A 21,488-nucleotide genomic window follows, 5' to 3' on the forward strand; every position below is an offset into this window, starting at 1 on the left:
CCAGATGAATGTGCCCCCTTGTGTGCACGTACAACCTTGTGCGTGTGTGTTGCCTCATGCGTCTGGCTTATGTGGGACCTGGAGAGTGGAACATGAGCCCTTAGACTTCATAAGAAAGCAATTTAACCACTAAGCCATCTCTTCAGCCCCTTTTTCCTTTTTTATGAACTATATTTCTCTAATAAATATAGTAGCCTTTTATCTGTTTATTTACTGATAATTTCTAAGAACATACCTATATATAGAAACCTTACCATGTATGCGTGTTTTGATTTCTTAGAGTAGAATTAGTAAACCATAAGAAGAGCATGTATTTATTTTCAATAGGAGCTGTAAGACTTATAATTTACACTTCTATGGTCAAAGAAGATAGCTGCACATGTGCTATGGCTTCTCCACATTTGGTATATGTGTATATACATTCTCAGGCATATAAACATGCACTCATTTTATATGTTTAAATGTGTGTGTGCAGTCATATCTCTTTGTGATTTCATTTGTTCTAATATGTGCATTAGTTTGAGCAGAAAAGAAAAACTACACAGTTTAATATAAACAGCTATTAAGCAGTGATAAAAGAACAAAACATATACAAAAACTGTGTATGGCACCATAGGTGTGAGAGAGCTCTTCTGGAAGTGTAGTTGTGGAAGGAGTCCTCTGTCCCAAGTCTGGCAGTCAGAGCTTCTTGGGGAACATCTGAATAGTGGAACTCTTTCTTGGTTTGTCCAGAGGCACACTGATCTGCAAAACTGGGTGAGCACACAGCAGTCCTCGCCTACAGTAGGGAAGATAATATCCACAACCTGCATGTGACTCTGCACTGGGACAGAGAGATGATTCTGTCTTCTGTAATGGTGCCATTTCAAGGACATGGTTTTCAGTACCTTGAGAAAGGTGTTTTGGGGTTTTAAAATGAGCCACAGTCTGGGAGAATATTTACGTCTCAAAATGGCAGTGAAGGAGATTTCCATTACAACCTTTCTCAAGTACAAGCTCTCAGAAAAGAGATTAGAACTCTGCAGTTTGGTTAAACAAGGAGAAGTTTGGCTTTACTTGGTCAGCAACCAATATGTAAACAGATGAGCTCACTAGCAGGGCCATACACTAGGGTCTGTGGGAAGAGACAGCTCGGTGTTTTAACAGATATGTCTTACTATCTGCAGAAACAAAATTGCATATTTTTCATAGGTGGTAGTTTTTTTCCTATGTGGTATTGATCTGTCTTTTCCTACCTCTCCGTTCTGTCCTCCAGCCTAGTTGTGTGTTATTATCACTCTGAGATTTCCCTGGCCCATCCTTTCATACCCTATATCATCTATGCTCACATTCCATCTCAGGCAGCTACTGAATTTTGAAGTTTCAGTTACTAACACTACCTAAATTGACAATTTTATACCCAAGACACTCATGTATACCTTGCAGGTTGTGAGGAATGATTGAGCTAAGGCATGCGAAAACACATTGCACAGTGCCTGGGGATAGTTAGCATCTAAAAGAAGCTTTTCTATATTGATTCGATCGTCTATGCACTTGTTTCATTTAAAAAAAAAAATCTAGCCCTTCCACACTTCTTTCTCTCATTCACTCTGTCATCTATCTCCCTGTCTCCCATCACATTTGTGGATGCTGACTTGCTTGCCTGTCTGCATGTAGACCCACTTGTTCTCAGGCCGACATCCCAGGTCTGCTTCTCTCATACTCTCCACACAGTTTAGCCCTAAGAGGAGCACTACACAGAAGAATCATCACTCACAACCACAGGCTGACAGAGCGGTACCTGGATCCTGACACATCCTAAGTTAGAGCTAACACTCACAGACATGCCTTGAATATTATGATTCTGACAAAGTGAAGGAAAGAAATAAAGCAAAGGAAGGACACAATAAAGATAGGCAAAGGTGACAGGATCAAAAAGTCATAAAAGCTGGTGTACAGGGTGATGTGGATTAGCATGAAGAAGCTGTGTATTTTTAAATATAGTTATCACTGTTTTCCCCATCTTATTAGTAAAAATCCATTATTTTCTCAAGTAAATGATGGAAGACAATTAATTTGTGTTTATAAAATGTAACTGGTTAGCTATAGGAGCCTCGGCTACAGCAAGATCGTACCTACAAAAAAGCAAAACTAAGCCTGACGTGGTGGCGCACACCTTTAATCCCAGCACTCGGGCGGCAGAGGTAGGAGGATCGCCATGAGTTCAAGGCCACCCTGAGACTACAGAGTTAATTCCAGGTCAACCTGGACCAGAGTGAGACCTGACCTCTTAAAAAACCAACCAACCAACCAAACAAACAAAAAAGCAAAACTAAACAACAACAACAACAAAAGGCATAAAAGAAAGCTAATGGAGAAACACAGCGAGAATCTGTTTTACAATTAATAGCAGGAGGGCTGGGGATATGGCTCAGCTATTAAAGGTACTTGCTTGCAAAGACTTCCATTCTGGGTTGGCCCTGTTCATTTCCCTAGCACCCACATAAAGCCAGATGCACAAAGTGGCACATAGATCTAGAGTTGATTTCCAGGAGCAAGAGAACATGGCATGCCCATTCATTCATAATTCTCTCTCTCTCTTTCTCTCTGCTTGCAAGTAAATAAATAGAATATTTTTTTAAAAGTTAAAGCAGGGGAAGCCTTTTATTGGTCTTAGTTTTGGTTATGAGAAGTCAAGGCCTGGAGAAAGGCTAGAGGGAAGCCCAGAGAAGACAGTTTTTGGTGACAGTGAGCGTTGGAGGGAAAATACTATAGTTCTAACCACAGCAGGTCTAGACTGGTTCTCCTTTCCTTCAGTTCTGCCTTCCATACATGCCATAATGCCAAAACCACTCTAATGTCACCTTACTAGCTGTTGTGGGCTGGAGAGATGGCTGAGCGATTAAGGCACTTGCATGCAAAGCCAAAAGATCCAGGTTCAATTCTCCAGTACCTAGGTCAACCAGATGCACAAGGGAGCACATGTGTCTGGAGTTCATTTGCAGTGGCTACAGACCCTTGATTGCCCATTCTGTATCTGTCTGTCTCCTCTCTCTCTCCTTGCAAATAAATTAATTTAATTTAAAGCCATTGTCACATGTCACACATTTGGACCACACTGCGTCCTATGCGTCCATCTTCTCTAAATTCACCTTGCATTTCACAGGAACATTTGACACTACTTGTAAGCTATGTCTATAAGTTTCCTTCATCCTCCAGTCCCTTTCTTTTTCTTCAGTTTTCTCTCCCAGTGAGTAAGCAGCATTTCTTTCTGTAGCAATACCCAGTGAGTGTTTAAAAGAGTAAAGAATATTTGTAAGTCAAGTCTAAAACACATAGCAAATCTATTATAAATATTTGAGGAACTATCACTATTATCTCGAATAATGTGTACTATGAAAAATTTAATATGTATAAAAGAAAACTGATGGAATACATGGAGCAAATGCTAAAAACCAGGGAACATTGTCACATTTCTTGTGAGTGCTCTGCCTTGACAATAACTTCATGAACATTTTATAATGAAAGAGAGACTGAATAATGACCCAAAATAAAATTTTAATTTCCCTTATTTTAATTCTCTTGAGTAGTTATTCTGCCCAGTCCTTATAACAGATAACATAGCACTTTCTATTATTCCCCAAAGAATTACATTTGTGTGGACGGCAGTGTGCAATTATTCCATAGGTCTCTTCCTCTGTGACACTCCAGGAGCTTCAAATACAGTCAGCATGAAATGGAACTCAATGTGCATGAATCCACATCACAATGCACATTCATTACCAAGAAGCAATGCAGATGGGCTTGTGGAAGAATTGATCATAGTAAAAACTGGCACTTTCCTGTGGAGCTGCTGCTTTTCTCCCATTAGACCTGTAATGACTTGGTCAGAAGCCTGTTTAATTCATTGGTCATTGCTGAAGTATTATATCAACATGCACTTAGGGAGGCTTTGGTGTGTGGACTGCTGCAGAGATAGACTCCGGTGTCCCTCATCCACCTGGTTAATGCGAATGATCGTAGGACGTTATTGATAAGATCCTCTGTGGCTTATATTCATAAGAGAAGGTTCTTCAAAATCCTTGAGATTATCAATGAAAGTAATAAAAGCATAATAAATTTTTTAAAGTTTGACAGGAAAAAGTAGAAAAATGAGCAGCACAGGCTTGCTTTCATGTTCTCTTCTGTGTTTCTTGACATCTTACCTTGTCCTTGAACTCTTCTTCACTCTGTCTCTATGGAGGAATCTTGCATCTGCTGATTTTCTTCTCCACTCATAAGGATTACTTTCTTGGGCTCTTTCACAGGAAACAAGTGAGAATTGAGGCTGACTACAGGGAGAAGCAGATCTGTCAAATTAAACAATTTTGAGATCACTGTATGTGGTCAGCCGAGAGAGATGCCCACTTGCCCTTCCCCAGGCAGCTACAAGGTAAATAAGTTCACATTAGGTAAAAAAAAAATATCTGGTGTCAGGCAATTATTATCAAAGAGACATTTTAAATTCTGCATAAAACTAAATTCACATTGCTTTCAGTTGACAGCTACCTAAGAGAAAGTTATGTTATTAAATTGTCAATCAACATAGTCCCAATCACATGCAGAATGACTGTATAGTAAATATTCTTCCTATGTTTACTCATTTCTATCAAATTGCATTTCATGTTTGAAGACAGAATTTTTATTATTCTTATTATCAAATTAAAGTGAAACAATAAGAAGGCGTAAAGAATTAATTGATGTAATTGCATAGATTGATATAAAGACAATTTAACAGAAAAAAGTCATGTACAAGAATCTACATATTGCATCTTTCTCTGCATATAACAATCTGGAGTAGGCAGTACAGTGAAGATGGAAAGTGGATCAGTGTTACTAGATATTGAAAGAAAAATAGATTATGTTTAAAAATATCACTATCGAAATGTTGTTATTCTTCTTTCCCATGTGTGTTTGCCTTAAAAATTTTTTAAAAAATCTTTTTCCATCAATCTGTAACCATTTCATTTATTTCTTTGGGTCCCTAAAATGTAGGAGTTGTAAGAAAAATTAAACAAGAAAGAAAGATTTCTCAATCTGAGTAGATATAAGAGCTGCAAAGGTAGGTGCCAGCCATAGTAAGTTACTTAAAATTCATTAATTCATCCTTTGAATTCTTAGATTAATTGCATCAAAATTAGTGTTTGCCTCTGGAACAACTAGGTGGTAATAAATTTATTAAATGTCTTTTATCTTGACAAATCCCAAATTGCCAAATGTTGCTTTGTTTATGTGTGTAAATATATGCAAAGTAATTCAAATTTTGCTTTGAAAGTCTTCAACTTTATCACTAAAATTGCCTATCAGCCTCAAAAGAGACAAGGAGGCAATTTGTTAATGGTTAGAAGTGGAGCCTTGGGAGACTTGATTAACCTGGCTAAAGGCAGTGGGGATTTTTTTGCATGTAGACTCACAGGTTCATGCTGATTTTACATGGGACTCCATGATATAGCTTGTCTCCTCTTAATCATCTAATTTTAAGTACTCCATTTTGCAACAATGAAAAGTGCCAACTTATTGACCCCCCCCACTTTAATTTTATAAGATCAAACTATACCTCAGTGAATGAAAATGAATACCATTACTACTAGATCAACTATGTTATGTAATAACATCTGGAAAAACTCTTGTCTTTAATAAATAAATAAAGTCTGTGTTATGAACAACTTTGTCTCATATCTAATATCTTTTGTTTATGTGTATGCATGTTCCTATGTGAGTAGTTTTATATTCATGTTCATGTGTATTTAAGTGTGTGTGCATGTTCATATGGGTGCAAGTATGTGTGAATATTCATATTAGAGAATGTATGGGTGTATTTACATATGAGTGTGTATGTTTTCATGGTGTCCAGAGAACAACTTTGACATAGCCTTAGTGAACTCTTGTCTATATGTACTCTCTACCACTTCCCAATAGTCTATTCACATCTGGAACCCATCAGTGGGTTGGATTATGAATTAGGTCAAATACTTGATAATATAATCATGCTTAAAAATATTCTCATGGGCACACCACTTTTCTAATATCCTAGGCATTTCTTTACACAATCTAATTGACAGCCAAAATTAGACACAAGATCATTTTTGTTAACTCTACACCCAAGAATATCTCCTTACACTATAACTTTCCATCCTCACACCCCAAAGTGCTCATGTTACATCTCACTAAGGAAAAATGAATTCAGTCCATCTCCATGAGACCTCAAGTCTTCATAGTTCCTTCATTATTCAAAAGCTTGAATTCAACATCTTTGAAACCCATGGAAACTCAGCTGTGAGTCCATGTAAAATAATAACAACAACAACAACAACAGTTACATAGTTTGAACAAACAAATGTTCCAGTTCTGGAAGAAAGGAACAGGAGAGCAGCAGGAATGCATTGGGCCACACATGATGAATCTTAGCAGAGCGCACATCTTGCAGCTCCATGTTTGATACCCAAGACACACAGTGGCATGCGAACTGGAAAGAGAACAGCAGCATTGCCCCTGTGCCTTTCCCAGCTTTAGTCCACTTGGCCAAAGTCCTGGAATGGCTCTGACTGTTGGCAATAGCATTCTGTGACAAACGTTCCATTTTTTTTTTTTAATTTATTGCCAACATCCTAGGGTCTTAATTATAATTTAAGCTTCATGGTCCCTATTAAACAAACTGCCCTGTCTGAGAAAGCCTGAAGTAATTCTGCTTCTAGGACATATTACCTCACCCCGAGGCTTTTCTTTGAAAACTTGATGGAATCATTTGTACATCATGACTCTCTTACAATCTGTATATTAGCAAGATCACAATCATAATGGTTAATGCCAAATCCTGCCACCAGCTGGAGCAGTATCTGGGTATTTGTAGGTCTTACCACTCCATCCTTTGAATGCCCGAGGCACTAATATCATGAAACAAAACTTGGCAAATAACTTCCAAGGTGGTTCTGTGCCAGTAGGAGACCACAGTAGCTCTCCTTTCTCAAAGGAAATCTTTTTTAAAAAAATTTGCACATTTACCAGGTGTAATGGTGCGCACTTTTAATCCCAGCACTCCAGAGGCAGAGGTATGAGGACTGCCGTGAGTAAAAGGCCACCCTAAGACTACATAATGAATTCCAGGCCAGCCTTGGCTAGAGTGAGACCCTACCTTGAGAAAATAATGTACCCATTTTTGTTCCTGTGACTGTGATAGGTGGAGTCACACTGATGCCACAGATAGGGTCAAGTGTCTCCAGTGTCCTGATGCAAAGTACTTTATTTCATCTTAGGGACGCTAAGAGAATTTCCTGGGGCATTAGGTTTCACAGGCAAGCACCTTAACCATTAACCATCTCTCCAGCCTGAATACTTATTGTTTTAAATTTATCTTATCATATGTTAATATAGCCACACTAGATCATTTGTTATTTCCACTTACTTGGCAACTCATTTTCTATCCTTTTACCCTGAGGAGGGGTCTGTCATTAGTGGTGAGGTGGGTATCTTGAGGACAGCAGAGGGAAGGGTACATTTTTATGACCTACCCTGTTAACTTGTCTTTTGATGGGTGACTTAAGACCACTTAATACTGAAGTCTTTAATTGTGAGGTTCAGTATAATGTCTGCCATTTTGGAGGCTGCAGGGAGTTTTGTGCTGTCTTGGGCATTGAAAGTTTTCGTGCCTGCTCTAGTTTTGGGTATTGTGCTCTTCCTCTGACAGGCTCTTGAGGTTGGTTGTTCAAGTCTTCTGTGTGGAGCATTTCCTGCAGTATTCTCTGTTGCTTTGGTTTTGTGTTCATGTAATCATTGAGCTGGCTCTTATCCAGAAATTTTTCCTTTCACCATCTACTGCTAGGGATATTTTCACTGGGTATGATAGTTTGGGTTTGAAGCCATCATTTTTTAGCCTTTCACTTGTACTGTTTCTGACTTCTAGTTTTTCCATGGAAAATATCTAAGATAATCAGATGGGATTGGCTTTTTATTTTATGAGTTATTTCTCTCTTGCTGCTTTTAGCACTCTCTTATCATTTTTGTTGTTTAGAGCTTTAACTATGATGTGCCTTGGAGAGTTTCTTCTTTGGCCCAGACTGTGTGATATTCTGTGAGATGCTTGTATCTGAATGGGTCTGTCTTTTGAGAGAGTTGGAGAGTTTCATCCAATGATTTTGTTGAATATGATTTCCATGACTTTAGCCTGAATTTCTTCCCATTCTGGTATATCCATGGTCTGGATGTTTGGCATTTTGGGATATGCCACAATTTTCTCATATTCTGTTCACAGGATTTTTTTTTTTTTTGAACATGTCAGTTTTTTGTACTCCCAAGCAATATCTTATTTCTTATCTTTGAGATCTGAGCTTCTTTCCTCCACATGATCTACTCAGTTACTGAAGGATTCTGGAGAGACTTTTACAAGCTCTTTTGGATTTTTGTTTTCTGTTGCATTATTTTGTATTTTATCCATCCCTTTTTGAGTTCCAATTTCAGGTCATGGTATGATTTTCTTGATGCTTCTTGTAATTCATTCTTGCATTTAATCATGACTTCATTAAACTAATTAAGCTGGTTATTGAGATCCTCTATTTGTTGACTCACCTTCAATTCAATTATCTTTTCTGGTTGTCTTCAATTAAGTTATGCCTAGTGATGAAAGCTATGTGTTTTAAGAGATAATTCCTCTCAATTTCATTTACAGAGTTGTTGGTTTTTTGATTATTTGCTTCTAGTTCAGTGATTCTCTTGGTCAGGTCACATAGCTTTTTTTACTCTTATTTTGGGTATTTCTGTTGTCTCCTCTGTGTTTTTATAGGAGACATTCATTGTGGGACTAGACAACCTTGGTGTAGATCTCTCACAGTTTATTGTCATTTGTTGCTTTTTTTTTTTTTTTTTTGTATTGGTGAGTCTACCCATCTTGGGGCGAAGGTCTTACTTCACAAAGTGGAAGCAATTCTTTTCTTCAACGAGTTATCTGTCTTGGGTTTGAACTGGATTTGAGAAGGAAGACATTGTACCCACAGGTGTGGAGGTTTTAGATACCAGGCATGGGGTATGGAGGGGCCTCAGGGTCATGCAGCAGGTGGAGGGGGTTGTCTCAGGGTGGTGCTGAGCATATGGAACCCTCCAAGAAGCTTGGGGTGGCAAATGTGACACTGCATTCTAGGGTGTGCAGGGCAGTGTGGGGTGACACTGAGTATGGGATGCCCTCCCGGGTATGCAGGGTGATGCAGGGTGCCATGGGGTCCTCTGGGGCACACCATGTGAGGACTCTGGATGTGGGTGGCCCTCCATGGTGCATGAGGAAACTCATGGATGGTGAGGGATGGTGCTGGCCTTGAGCGGTCCACTGGGCTCATGTGGGGGAGTTAGGGGTTGCGGCAGGGCATCTAGGGATGGCTCTGGGTTGGGGCACCCTCCAGGGTGCACGATGGTGGCACACTGACACCGTGCAGGCTGTGGGGAGGAAGCACGGGCCTCGGTCTACACTGGGCACCTGCTTAGTGGCTTGTCCCCATCTCAGTTCAGGAATTGTGGGGAATGGCTGATCAAGGACTTCCCTGCTAGCCTGACCTCAGACACAGGAGATAGGTAGACACCAGACCTACCCTCCTCCCCTTCCCCGGGAGTGAGGGAATTCTATGGTCCTTGAAAGTGCAGAAGTCGGCAGATTCCTGAGTGTCCAGCCCTGTACTCACCCAGTGTAGGTCTACTTGGACCTACTAGTACTGGAGCATACAGTCCTTGACTGGCTTCACCTCCACAGCTCTAGCATGGTTATGACTCGGCCATCATGTTTTATATCTTGGTCGTCTCTGTTTAAACTCTTTCAAATTCGATGCACAAACAAGTCCTAAAATCCCAAGGACCATCTAGCCAAAAACCCAACAGATCGCAACTTCTCTGGTACCAATTTTTATATCAGTTTATGTCAGGGTTTGTGTGGCTATGACAAAATACCAAGGCAGTAAATTAGAGGAGAAAGCTGCTTATTGTGGCCTATGTTTTCAGTCCATGGTTGCTTGGAAAGCATCATGACATAGGGGTATCTTACCTGAGGAAGATAAGAAGCAGAGGGTGAGCAAGAAAGGAATATCCCCATCAGGGATGCACCTCCTGCCAATCAATGACTTCCTCCAACCAGAGCCCATCTGGTGCAGTGTCTACTACCTCCCAGTGGTCTATTCAAATTTTGAATCTGTCAATGAATTGAACTATTCATTGACACAAAGCTACCAAAATCTATATAATGTCTGCAAACACCCTAATCAGGCACACAAACTTCTGAGCTGTTTCTCACGTCCATCAAGTCAATATCAAGATTAACCATCACAACATCTAGCATTTGGCTCACACTTTCTCCTCTGGACACTGCACGTGTCGCATGAGAACAGTTAAGGGAGCTGGGGAAACACCGTCTTCTGCTGGGCTTGCCGACAATGGAGCCGAGGTTGGAACTCTTCAGTGTTTTCTTCAATCCCACAGCCAGCGCGTGTCAGAGCCGCATCCATATTAAAACCAAAACGGAACAATTCTATAGCGTGCATTATTAATGTGAGATTATTTTCTTTTAATTCACTATGAACTTTACTGTATGAAAAAAATCACGGGTTAGTGCCACAAACCCTCATGTTTTCTTCCTATAGCCCCACTCCCCCACTCCCACTCCACTGAGAAACCTCTTCAGCGGGGTTAGAGACATCCACCATGGGATTCTGAATGCATCAGTCAGTCTCTGCGGGTGGAGGTAACAATGCCTCAGAAAACTGCCTTCCATCCTCTGGCTGCTGCAGTCATCGCACCCCTCTTCTTCAGTGTTCCCTAAGCCTTGGTGGGGGTGTTGCAAGCCCACCTTAGTGTCCAGCTCTCTGCAACCTCTATATTTCTGCTTTCATAAGTTCTGAGGAGAATTTTTTCAAACAGAAGGGTGCCAGAGATGATGGAGAAAGCCTGATTCTAAAACCATGGGATCTGGCTTATAACTCTCAGTGTTGGAACTGGTTTGTACCCCACAGTGAGCTGTAGATTGGGAGAATCATAAGGTCCACAAAATGATGCAAGCTATTGACAAAGCACTTGGATTAATTGTTTTTATTCTGGTAAACAAACATTTCCCAATGTATACAGATGTTACTATGATTAATAATAAAACAATAATAATAAATTGAATAATAAAAATTCAAGATAACCAGATCCTAAGTTTTGGAAAGTGATAGATACTAACAATATGATGGCTTTTTCTAGGCAAGCCTAATGGGCTGCCTTTTTTTATGAAGAGAGAAAGAGAGAATCGGTATGCCAGGGCTTCCAGCCACTGAAACAAAATTCCAGATGTTTGCACCCTCTTGTGCACATGTGCACTTGCATCACCTTGTGTATCTGGCACACGTGGGACCTGGAGAGTTGAGCATGAGTCCTTAGGCTTTGCAAACAAGTACCTTAACTGCTAAGCCATCTTTCCAGCCCAATATGATAATTTTTGTGCTATAATTTCTTTAATTTAGTCTTCAAATGGAAGTTTTCTATTTCTAAATGTTTTATGTAATTTATGTCACACAGTGATACTCTCCTATCCCTTCCAAGAACAATGAAAGACTCAAATTTGGGGAATAAAATTCTGTTATTTCTGATGAATGAATGAAGACACCTGGGCTAGGAGGAGGGAGGAGATGGAAGTTCCACCTCCTAGAAAAAGGAGGTAACTCAGGGCTGGAGAGATGGTTTAGTGGTTAAGGTACTTGCATGCAAAGCCAAAGAACCCAGGTTCGACTCCTCCGGACCCACATAAGCCAAATGCACAAGGGAACACACACATCTGGAATTTGTTTGCAGTGACTGGAGGCCCTACCACACCCGTTCTTTCTCTCTACCTGCCCTATTTTTGTGTCTCTCTCTCTCTCTCAAAAATAAATAAAATAAAATAAAGGAAGTAACTGCAGGCCACAAAAGGAAGAGTAATGATGCGTTCTCCATCAGAATGAGGATCTATGTGGAAGCCAAGCCAATGTCACACAGCACGCGTTACCATCTGAGCTGTCTGCTGAACAGGCGTGGAGTGAAGATCTTTTGTCTAAAGTTACTCACAAAGGTTCAGCAGAAAGCTAGGCCACTAGAACTTTGCAATTTACAGTATATTCACATGGTGGTTGCTGTCAGTGATGCAACAATCCACTACAATTAAATCACTATGACATCAAAAACTATGTCTTCAAAATAACCTGACATTCATGGAAAACAACCCTTATTGAGATAAATAGTAGGTGATATTTTTCTTTCATTTAAAAATAAATTGACATTCATAAATATCTCATTTAATATTAACCATCGATATATTTTCAGTTCAACATGCATTCCACATAAAATTAATACTATTTTATAAGTTTTGATAGGCAATCTCTATAAATAAAGAGATAAGATGCCATGATCCTAAGACCTTCCCACCATTCTCCCTCCCCCGCTCCCCTCCACTGTGTTACTTCTTTCTAGGTAGTCTCCAGTATCTCTGCATTTTGATGGCATCATTTTCCCTCTCCTATTATGCAGGTCTTATGTAGGTAGTGGCAGCCTCTGTGAAGTTACGAGTGCCATGACCATTTTGTGTCTGGAAGACAGTATTGCAAAGCACTTCTCCCCTTCTTTTGGCCCTTAGAGTCTTTTCTCTACCTCTTCAGCAATGGGCCCTGAGCCTTGCAAGGTGTGAGAGAGATGTCTCAGTGCTGAACACTCCACTGCCACTTCTTTTCAGCACTTCGATGAATTCCGAGTCTCCCCAGGAGTTACTGCCATATAAAAAGAGAAGCTGCTCTAAACAAAAGTGAGAGTAGCTTTAATAGATGGGCATGAACATAAAAGTATTTAGTGGGTGTCATAGCATCTGTATTTAGGCAGACAACAGTACTAGTTTCACCTACGACTCATGACCTCCCAGCCACAGGCTTATGACCAGGTTTTCAGTACCAGGCCAACACGCCCATAGATTGAGCATCAAACCCAATCAGAGAGCAGCTGGTTTTCTCTATAACAGACGACCACCATTGCACAAAGCTGGCACCTGCGGCCTAGCCGGCTGTCAGTAAGGCTTGCTGGCCCCACAGCTCATAAGGCTGTTGGTGACTTTTCTTTTCCAGCAGGCTGACTAGCTCTTTCCAGCATCCTGACAAGTAGTCAATGGGAAGGAGACTTCCAGCTCAGCTTGACTTCTCAGTGTCCTGAAGTCCAAGAATTTGTTGTCTCCATCAATAGTGTCTTACCTTCTAGTTCTGGTGAGCAACCAAGATCCTTAGCCTGTAATGCTGTTGGGGCATCAGGACCTCCCTGACAAACCATTACAACACTGTTATTTAGCTAACAAAGATCTAGATTTCCATATGGTTTATTCATAACAACTTTAATTCTGATTAACCTTCCTCCCTCCTCCTCTTCTCCTCCATCCCCTCCCCTAACGTAGGGTAATTTTATTGCCTTAATTCTGTTTTTCATATATAATGGCTATATCCCTTTTCTATCTTCCAGAATTATGACATTATTATTTAAAATAATTAACTTGAAAATAGATTTACAGGTAAAAATAAGAGTGAAGATTATCATATAATGAATGGGGAAAATTATAGGTTTAAATTTTGAATTACTATGCTCATGGCCTAATTTAAATTTTATTCTAAGCTTATACATATATACATAATATGACCAAAATATCTGACGGTAGGAATCCAGATATCAGGGTGTTCTGCAAAAGTAATGGCCCCATGACAGGCACTGTTCACAGTCCATATTAGTATCATAGTACAGCGCAGCGTGCTGAAATTCCTTGCATCACTTATTGCACTGATTCACATACTTATTAGGAAGGCCTCATATAATTTAGGTTCTTTTTTACCTATTAACTAATGGAATGAATAGCTAATCACTCTAAGAAATTGTAAGCAAATCCACTTGTTCATTCCTACATGGATTTCTTGCTTGCTGAGTTTTTGTGATTTTGTGAAAAAATGGCTATTTGATCTAAAAATCTGCTTTATTTCTAGGTAGTAGACTATGTCAATTTCCATTTCTTAGGAGCTTCGCAGATAACAGTCTTGTACAGTTCTCTGTGTCCTCATTCTTGTACTGGCCTATTCTTTCCCACCACGCACTTTAACACAACTGACATCCAGGTTTTTATTTCTGTATCTCGGCTTTGGCAACTGGGTTTTCACTTTCTAGGAGTTGCCTTTCATGTTGCACAGGCATTCTCCATAGAACAGTGTATTAAGGATTCCACTCACATAGCTAGAAGGGAAAAAGTGCACCCAGTTCTTGAAGCAGAAGCTATGATATTTCTTATTCTTGAGTTGGAAGTGCCCCTACTGAGATGACTAAATGATTCACATCTACTGTATCGGTCAGAAATTAAATTTAGCACTAGTTTACTTTTCTAAATGTGACAGTTTGGAGGCCATAGTGCAGCAGTGACATTAAGCTTCAGATCTCATTCACTAAGAGATACAATACACTCATGCCACATTCACTGTCACTGGCTCTGGGAAAAATCATTGAAGATTGACTTTTTCATTCATCTACATTACTGAGTGAAAGATATTTTAGCTATTATATATTCTACCAAATATTAATTTTTAAAATTAAATATTTGGGGTGGAGAGATGTCTCAGCAGTTAAGGAGCTTGAATACAAGGCTTAATGTCATGGGTTTGATTCCCCAGTGCCCACATAAAACCAAATGCACAAAGTGGCACCTGCATCTATTCTCTCTGTCTCTCTTTGCTTGCAAATAAATTTTTAAAACTTGCCAATCTAAGTGGCATTTAATTTAAAGCCTTTATTTCTTATATATACTTCTGTCCATGAAATCTCAAAAATGCAGCAATTACATTCATGTTATAAATGTGGGAGCTAAGCATGAGTGACTAGTCTTGCTAAGAACACTAGCGACAATACTACACTTAGATAATGAGCCCCAGATTATTGGCCCAAGAATCATCAATATTTCACTTCAGAAATATATAGTAGGAAATACAAAAATACAAAACACAGGGCTGGAGAGATGGCTTAGAGTTTAAGCACTTGCCTGTGAAGCCTAAGGACCCCGGTTCAAGACTCAATTCCCCTTCTTGGTCCAATTTGAGGTGAATAAAATATCTTATTTTGGAGCTGTTTCTCCTCGTCCTCTGCTTCTACATGCAGCTGCATATTAAATAAGTCGTAAAATCATTCCAGGCAAAGACAGATTTCTTGGTAGTGACTAGGATAGAAAGTTGGAAATATCAGAGTTTTGTGTGGCTTGCTTTTTTCTACTGTGACCAAAATAATTTGGCTTTAGACCATCACTTTTATGAAATGCCTGCTTTACCTATGAGCCACCAATGGTGGCTTGGTTTACTAACCATCACTGAAAAAAGAACAATGTGAAAGACATAATCAGGGAGGTGTCTTTTATTCTCGATGAAGAGTCTTTTCTCTAATATTTGAGGTAAAATCATTGTGCAAAATATATGTGCTGGGCTGGAGGGATGGATTCATGGTTAAGGTGCTTGCCTGCAAAGCCAGAGGACCCAGGTTCAATTCCCCAGGATCCACATTAGCCAGATGCACAAGTGGGCACATGCATGTGGAGTTTATTTGCAATGGCTGGAAGCTCTGGAGCGCCCATTCTCTCTCTCTTTCTCTCTCTCTCCCCCCCATCTCTCTGACTCTAATAAATAAATTTAACATACACACACACATATATGTATATGTATGTATGTATGTATGCATATATTTGTGTATATATATATATATATATATATATATATATATATATATATATATGGATACACACACACACATATGTGCATAAATATCTCAGTATCACAGGGATTTAGGTGATTGGCAAAGAGGGACTCCAGTTGGCAGTCAAAGCCAATAACCATTGTTTCTGTGGGCCCTTTTTATACTGTTGTGAAGAAGACCGAGAAAGCAATGATGTGGAAGGTGAATTTCTTCACTTTACCCTCAGATATTTGAAAACAAACTTTCCTAGCAGAGAAGGCCAGAAGATTGCCTTTTAGCATCAGTCACTAAAGAAAGCTATTGCAAACAGCAGTACGGGGACCCTAACAAATGAAGGCCAGATGCAACGCGAGCAGATTTAGGGGAGAAAGCACTCGCTGCGCATGTGCCCATGCAGCTCTCTTAAGAAGCTGCTTAATAGACGCTCCCCTGAAGAGAGTCACAATATCTGAACAAAACAGGAAAAGAAAAATAAAAGCTGCTAACACGCTGTAGAACGACACGTAGAACATCCCCAAAGCTGTAATGCTCTCAAATCATATTCAGACAGGTAGCCGTGTTATTTTTACTTTGGTTTTGTTACTCGAATTGTCAAATTAAGTACTGTGGGTTATCAAAACTGGTGGATGATCAAAAGGAAAATCTCAAGACGGTGCCCCAGTGGAGGAAGACCCCAAATTATCACCTCCTCTCCCACACCTGAGCTAATCCAGAGGGGCAAACACAGGAGGAACTAAGTAATTCTCCAGGGAAACATTTTAAGAGTGAAAGAATTGAGCAAAAATTCCATGATTTTCCACTAAATGAGAACTGGGAGGTTGGTTCTTGCAAGTTAAGGGCTTAGTAAGCACCTCAATGTTACTATATACCATCCTTAACAAAACCCACAAACAAGCAAGTTCACTCTGATCAGCAAATCACTTCACTGTCTCATATGACCAAAAGTAATGCTTTTTGGTGGACGTTGACAGAGCCAACAGTCTCTAAAGTAAATTAGATTTTTTAAAGAATATTTTTATTTGCCCATGGGAGGTGTGCACATGCTCGTTTGCTCCTGCACACAAACACCAGCCCCTGTGCCGCTTTCTTTTTGTGTGCCTGGTTTTATTAGGGCATCAAAGCCTCAGACCTAGGCCAGCACAGTTTCTAAGCAAGAACTTTGAAATACTGAACAATCTGCCTAGCCCCATAAATCAAATTTTTAGGGGGAAAAAAGTTGACAGATAGTCAAAGTAGTAGAAAAAAGTGTGATCAGTTATAGACAAGCACAGAGACAGCTAAGAAGCAGACATAAAAAAATGACTAAAAATTGTAGTCAGCAGACAAGGACTGCATAGTAGCCATTATAAACAGGCTTAAATTAGTAAAGAAAGAAGTGCTTATAATGTCTAAAATAGGAAATGTTAATATAGAAATGATAAACATACAAAAGAGATGGAAATTACTCTTGATAGGCATCAATGCAGAGTGAACAGGAAGGAGAGATGAAGGATTAACACAGCATTCGTTAGACAAGCCAACAAGGGGGACTTTCTTGGAAAAGTGCTGCTTTGAGAATTTATACATGCATGACAGCTACACGCATTTACTCAAGGTCAAAGCACGAGTAATGAATACCACAGAGATAAAATTAACCGAAATAATTAAGTAAGTTCTAAGAATCACTTCATGTAGACGAGATATCCACTGAGTCATTACCTCAAAACTACAGCCACTTGCTAATGGGTGTCATACACGCGACATGGGGTCTGTGTTAAGATTTGTTGGGTTCCTGTACAAACACTGCCTTATTGCCCAGATTAACCTTTGTGAACTTCGTGAAAACTGCTCAACATTGGAAGGGGCAAATATTATATTTGGTAAATAAAGTAAGTCCCAACTATATTCTGTTCAGTGGAAAAATACTTTGCCATGAAAAAGTAAACTGAAGAGAAAGACTACATAAGATATGCTATATAAATACTCAATCTAAGAACTTTAAGATGGTGAATAGAAAAAGTAAACTCATCAAGAAGTCATAATTCTCAAATAAATAGACATAGAAGACATGGCTTCAAAACTTAGGAAGAAAAAGTGATAAAAATAAAGGGATAAATTCACAATCCATTATCATAAGTAGGCTTTCCAATGCTTCTCTTTTTAAGTTTTTTTTTTAATTTATTTTTATTTGAGTCAGAGAGAGAAGGGGAGAGAAAGAGGAAAGAGAATAGGCACACCAGGGCCTCCAGCCACTGCAAAGGAACTCCAGATGCATGTGCCACCTTGTGCATCTGGCTTATGTGGGACCTGAAGAATCAAACCTGGGTCTTTAGGCTTTGCAGGCATGAACTTCAACCACTAAGCAACCTTTCAAGCCCTAATGCTTCTCTTTTAAATTGGTAGAAAAGATAGCCAAAATAAAAAGCATGTCTCTGGTGGACCTGTCAACATTTCCGCTTATAATGACATGACTCAGACTAGAGAATGGCAAAGCCTAATAGCCTCACTCAGACCTGGTCATTTTTTAAATGTTCATACCTTCAAATCTAGTCACAGCAGGAGTCACTGGGTCTCAGGACCAATAAGTAAATTTAGAAATGTTTAATGATACATGATTAATGGGTAAAATTCAACTGTAATTTTATATATTTGGAGCAAAAACTTAAAACAAAACATTTAATTTCTCATAGCAGAAAACTCATAATCAAATTATAAACAATACATAATTTTGAATGAATGGAATAGTGATACATACACCGCAGGTGACTTTAAAAATATGATGGTAAGCTGGGTGTGGTGACTCCCACCTTTCACCCCAGCACCTGAGAGGCAGAGGTAGGAGGCTCACTTTGAGTTAGAGCCCACCCTGTGACTACATAGTGAATTCCAGGTCAGGCCGAACTAGAGTTAGATCCTACCTCAGAACACCAAATATATATATGATGGTATGTGTGAAAGGTCAGTCACAAAAGAATACAGATAGTACTCTATTTATATAAGTTCAAGAGCAGGGAAAACTTCATGGCAATAAAACTCAGAATACCGTTTTCCTATATGGCTATGGATTGCAGGACTAGGAAGTGAGTGTTGTTGGGTGAATTTTTGTTCTATCATCTTGCCTATGTGATGGTTACAAAAATGTATATATTTCAAAATGCTGCATTGTACACTTAAGATCTATGTACTAGCTGCATGTAAATTTTATTTCAAATGTGTGTATGCAACTATGTTGTGGGTTCGTGTAGAAAATTGGAGTAATACAATGCTCATATCCAAGGGGTTGTATTGTGGGAAACTTAAACATGCTTTGAAATCAGTGACTTGTAATTTCACATCTGCCCCCTACTTGCTTGTGTTATTTACAAAACATGCCTGAACCCACGTTCCCCAGCAGGAAACTGGGAATGATGCTATCGGCCACACAGAGTCATCAAGCCCTTTAGAAACACATAAACAAGGACCAGTACATGATGTATGCTCAGAGTCATAGTAACTATTATAGTTACAATGCAATGTATTTATCGAAAAAAAGTAATGGCTTAACATTTAGAAGTAGTGATCTACTCCCTTACGGTGGACAAAGTGTAGCATGTATTTAACGGAGAGAAAAAGAGGGAGAGAATGCAAAATGAAAGCACATTCGATCAGCTGAAGCAGGAGCGCAGCTGGAGACGTGACATGACCTCTGTGCTGTGTTGCAGTTCCCGTGATACCGCATAGCTTGCAGTATGACAAACTACTTGGATACTTGGCGAGCTCTAGGCCAGTAAGAAACCCTGTCTCACAAACAGGTGGATGACACCTGAGAGGAACGACACCCAACATTGTTGTCTGGCCTTCTCACACATGTGCATGGACTCCCACAAAAACACATGAACACACACGTGTGCCTGAAAATACATATACATGGCTTAGCCAAGAGCCCAGAATGCAGGAGTTGCTCCTTGCATATTTTAATTAATTATGTATTTATTTATGAGAGAGAGAAAGAATTGTCACACCAAGGCCTCCAGGCACTGCAATCAAACTCCATGTGCATCTGGTTTACATAGGTTCTGGGGAGTTGAACATGAATCCATAGGCTTCTCAGGGAGCCATCTTAACCACTAAGCCATCTCTCCAGCCCATGCTCCTTGCATACGAAGTGAACAGTGGTCTATCTCCTTCTTCTTCACTGGGCTGGGTTCCAGATTCCAGGTCACCTTCAGAGAGAACACTCACTCACTCTGCAGAGGTGGCCCTGCTAGTTCCCATCCCCTCAGGCACATCGCGGGCTGGGCTTTACCACAAGGGCAGCGGAGTCAATGAAAGGACGAGAGCCGAACATGGGAAGCAGTAAATGATGCCACTGGGAGAGATATGAGAGCCGTGCTACTTTATTGATCAGTTATCAGATGGGCTTGAAGAGGCTTTTGTTTGCACAGTCCTGCACGGTGAGGATTAAGAGATGCTCTGTAAAAAGACAGGAGTCTTGGGCTGGGGAGATGAGTCAGCAGTTAAGGGCACTTGCTTGCAAAGCCTGCTGGCCCAGGTTCAAATCTCCAGTACCCACATATCCCCAGATGGAAAAGCCAAGCACGCATATGGGTTTATTTTGCAATGGCAAGAGGCCTTGATACCTGTGATCCCCTCTTATCCATACATTTGCAAATAAATAAATAAAAATATTTTTTAAAAGTAAACAAGTATTTAAGCCCCCCCCCACACACACACACAAGAAAAACTACTTGGTATGTCTTATATTCTGTAAACCATCAACAAGTAGAACTAATTTATACATATTTACACCGAACAATTTCCACATAAATAACAACAAAGTGGCTGGAGAAGTTTATCAGTGCTTAAGGCACTTGCCTGCAAAGCATAAAGACCCTGGTTTTATTATCCAGTACCCATATAAAGTAATATGAACAAAAAGCTTCATGCATTGGGAGTCTGTTTGCAGCAGTTAGAAGCCCGGTGTGCCCATTCTCTCTGTCTCCCCTCTATTTCTCTCTGCTTGCAAATAAATAACTTAAAATATTTTTTAAAATGCTTACTCAGAAAGTATGTCATAAACCATCCCTTAATTCTTTATTCCAACTCAAAATTTTCCCTCTTCATCATGATTATTATCCTGAGTTACAGTGAATATTATATCTCAACATAGCTCCTTTGCCCTGGTAACATAATATTATAAGCATAGTTTTTGTCTGCATCTTCTGTCAACTTTGGATCATTTGTACAATACATTTGTAGATTCTGGATTACCAGTATTTTTAATTACTTTCCCTTGAAGGTAAACTTCTTGAAATTTATTCAATATTTTAATTTTATTTATCTAACAATAATTTACTAATCATTTGTAATAATAATTAATTCAATAAATAATTTATTTAATAATGATCAATGAGAAATAATTGGGAAAGAAACAAGTGAAAGTGAAATATTAAAAATCTATTACCAAGCTCAAGCTCATCAATAGATCCTTATGGAGTATCAGTGAAATAAAATGAGATTGATAGTACTTTTTATTGCAAAATTTCCTATTGTCAAGTCTTTTGTCTCATGACCATGAAAATTTAAGGATACAGTTAATGAGAAGTGGCTAAAGCAAAGATTTATTGAGGAAAAAGGGATTTTCACCTTTTCTTTCTCTCTCAATAAAAGTTCTAGCAGCAGGACAAACATGTTAGGATTTGGGCCAATATCCAAAGAAGAAAAAGAAAAATGAAAATGAGGAAAAAAATAAAAAGAAAGTCTTCACTTTTTTAGTTAGAACT

Source organism: Jaculus jaculus, chromosome 4 (assembly GCF_020740685.1).
Source record: "Jaculus jaculus isolate mJacJac1 chromosome 4, mJacJac1.mat.Y.cur, whole genome shotgun sequence".
NCBI lineage: Eukaryota > Metazoa > Chordata > Mammalia > Rodentia > Dipodidae > Jaculus > Jaculus jaculus.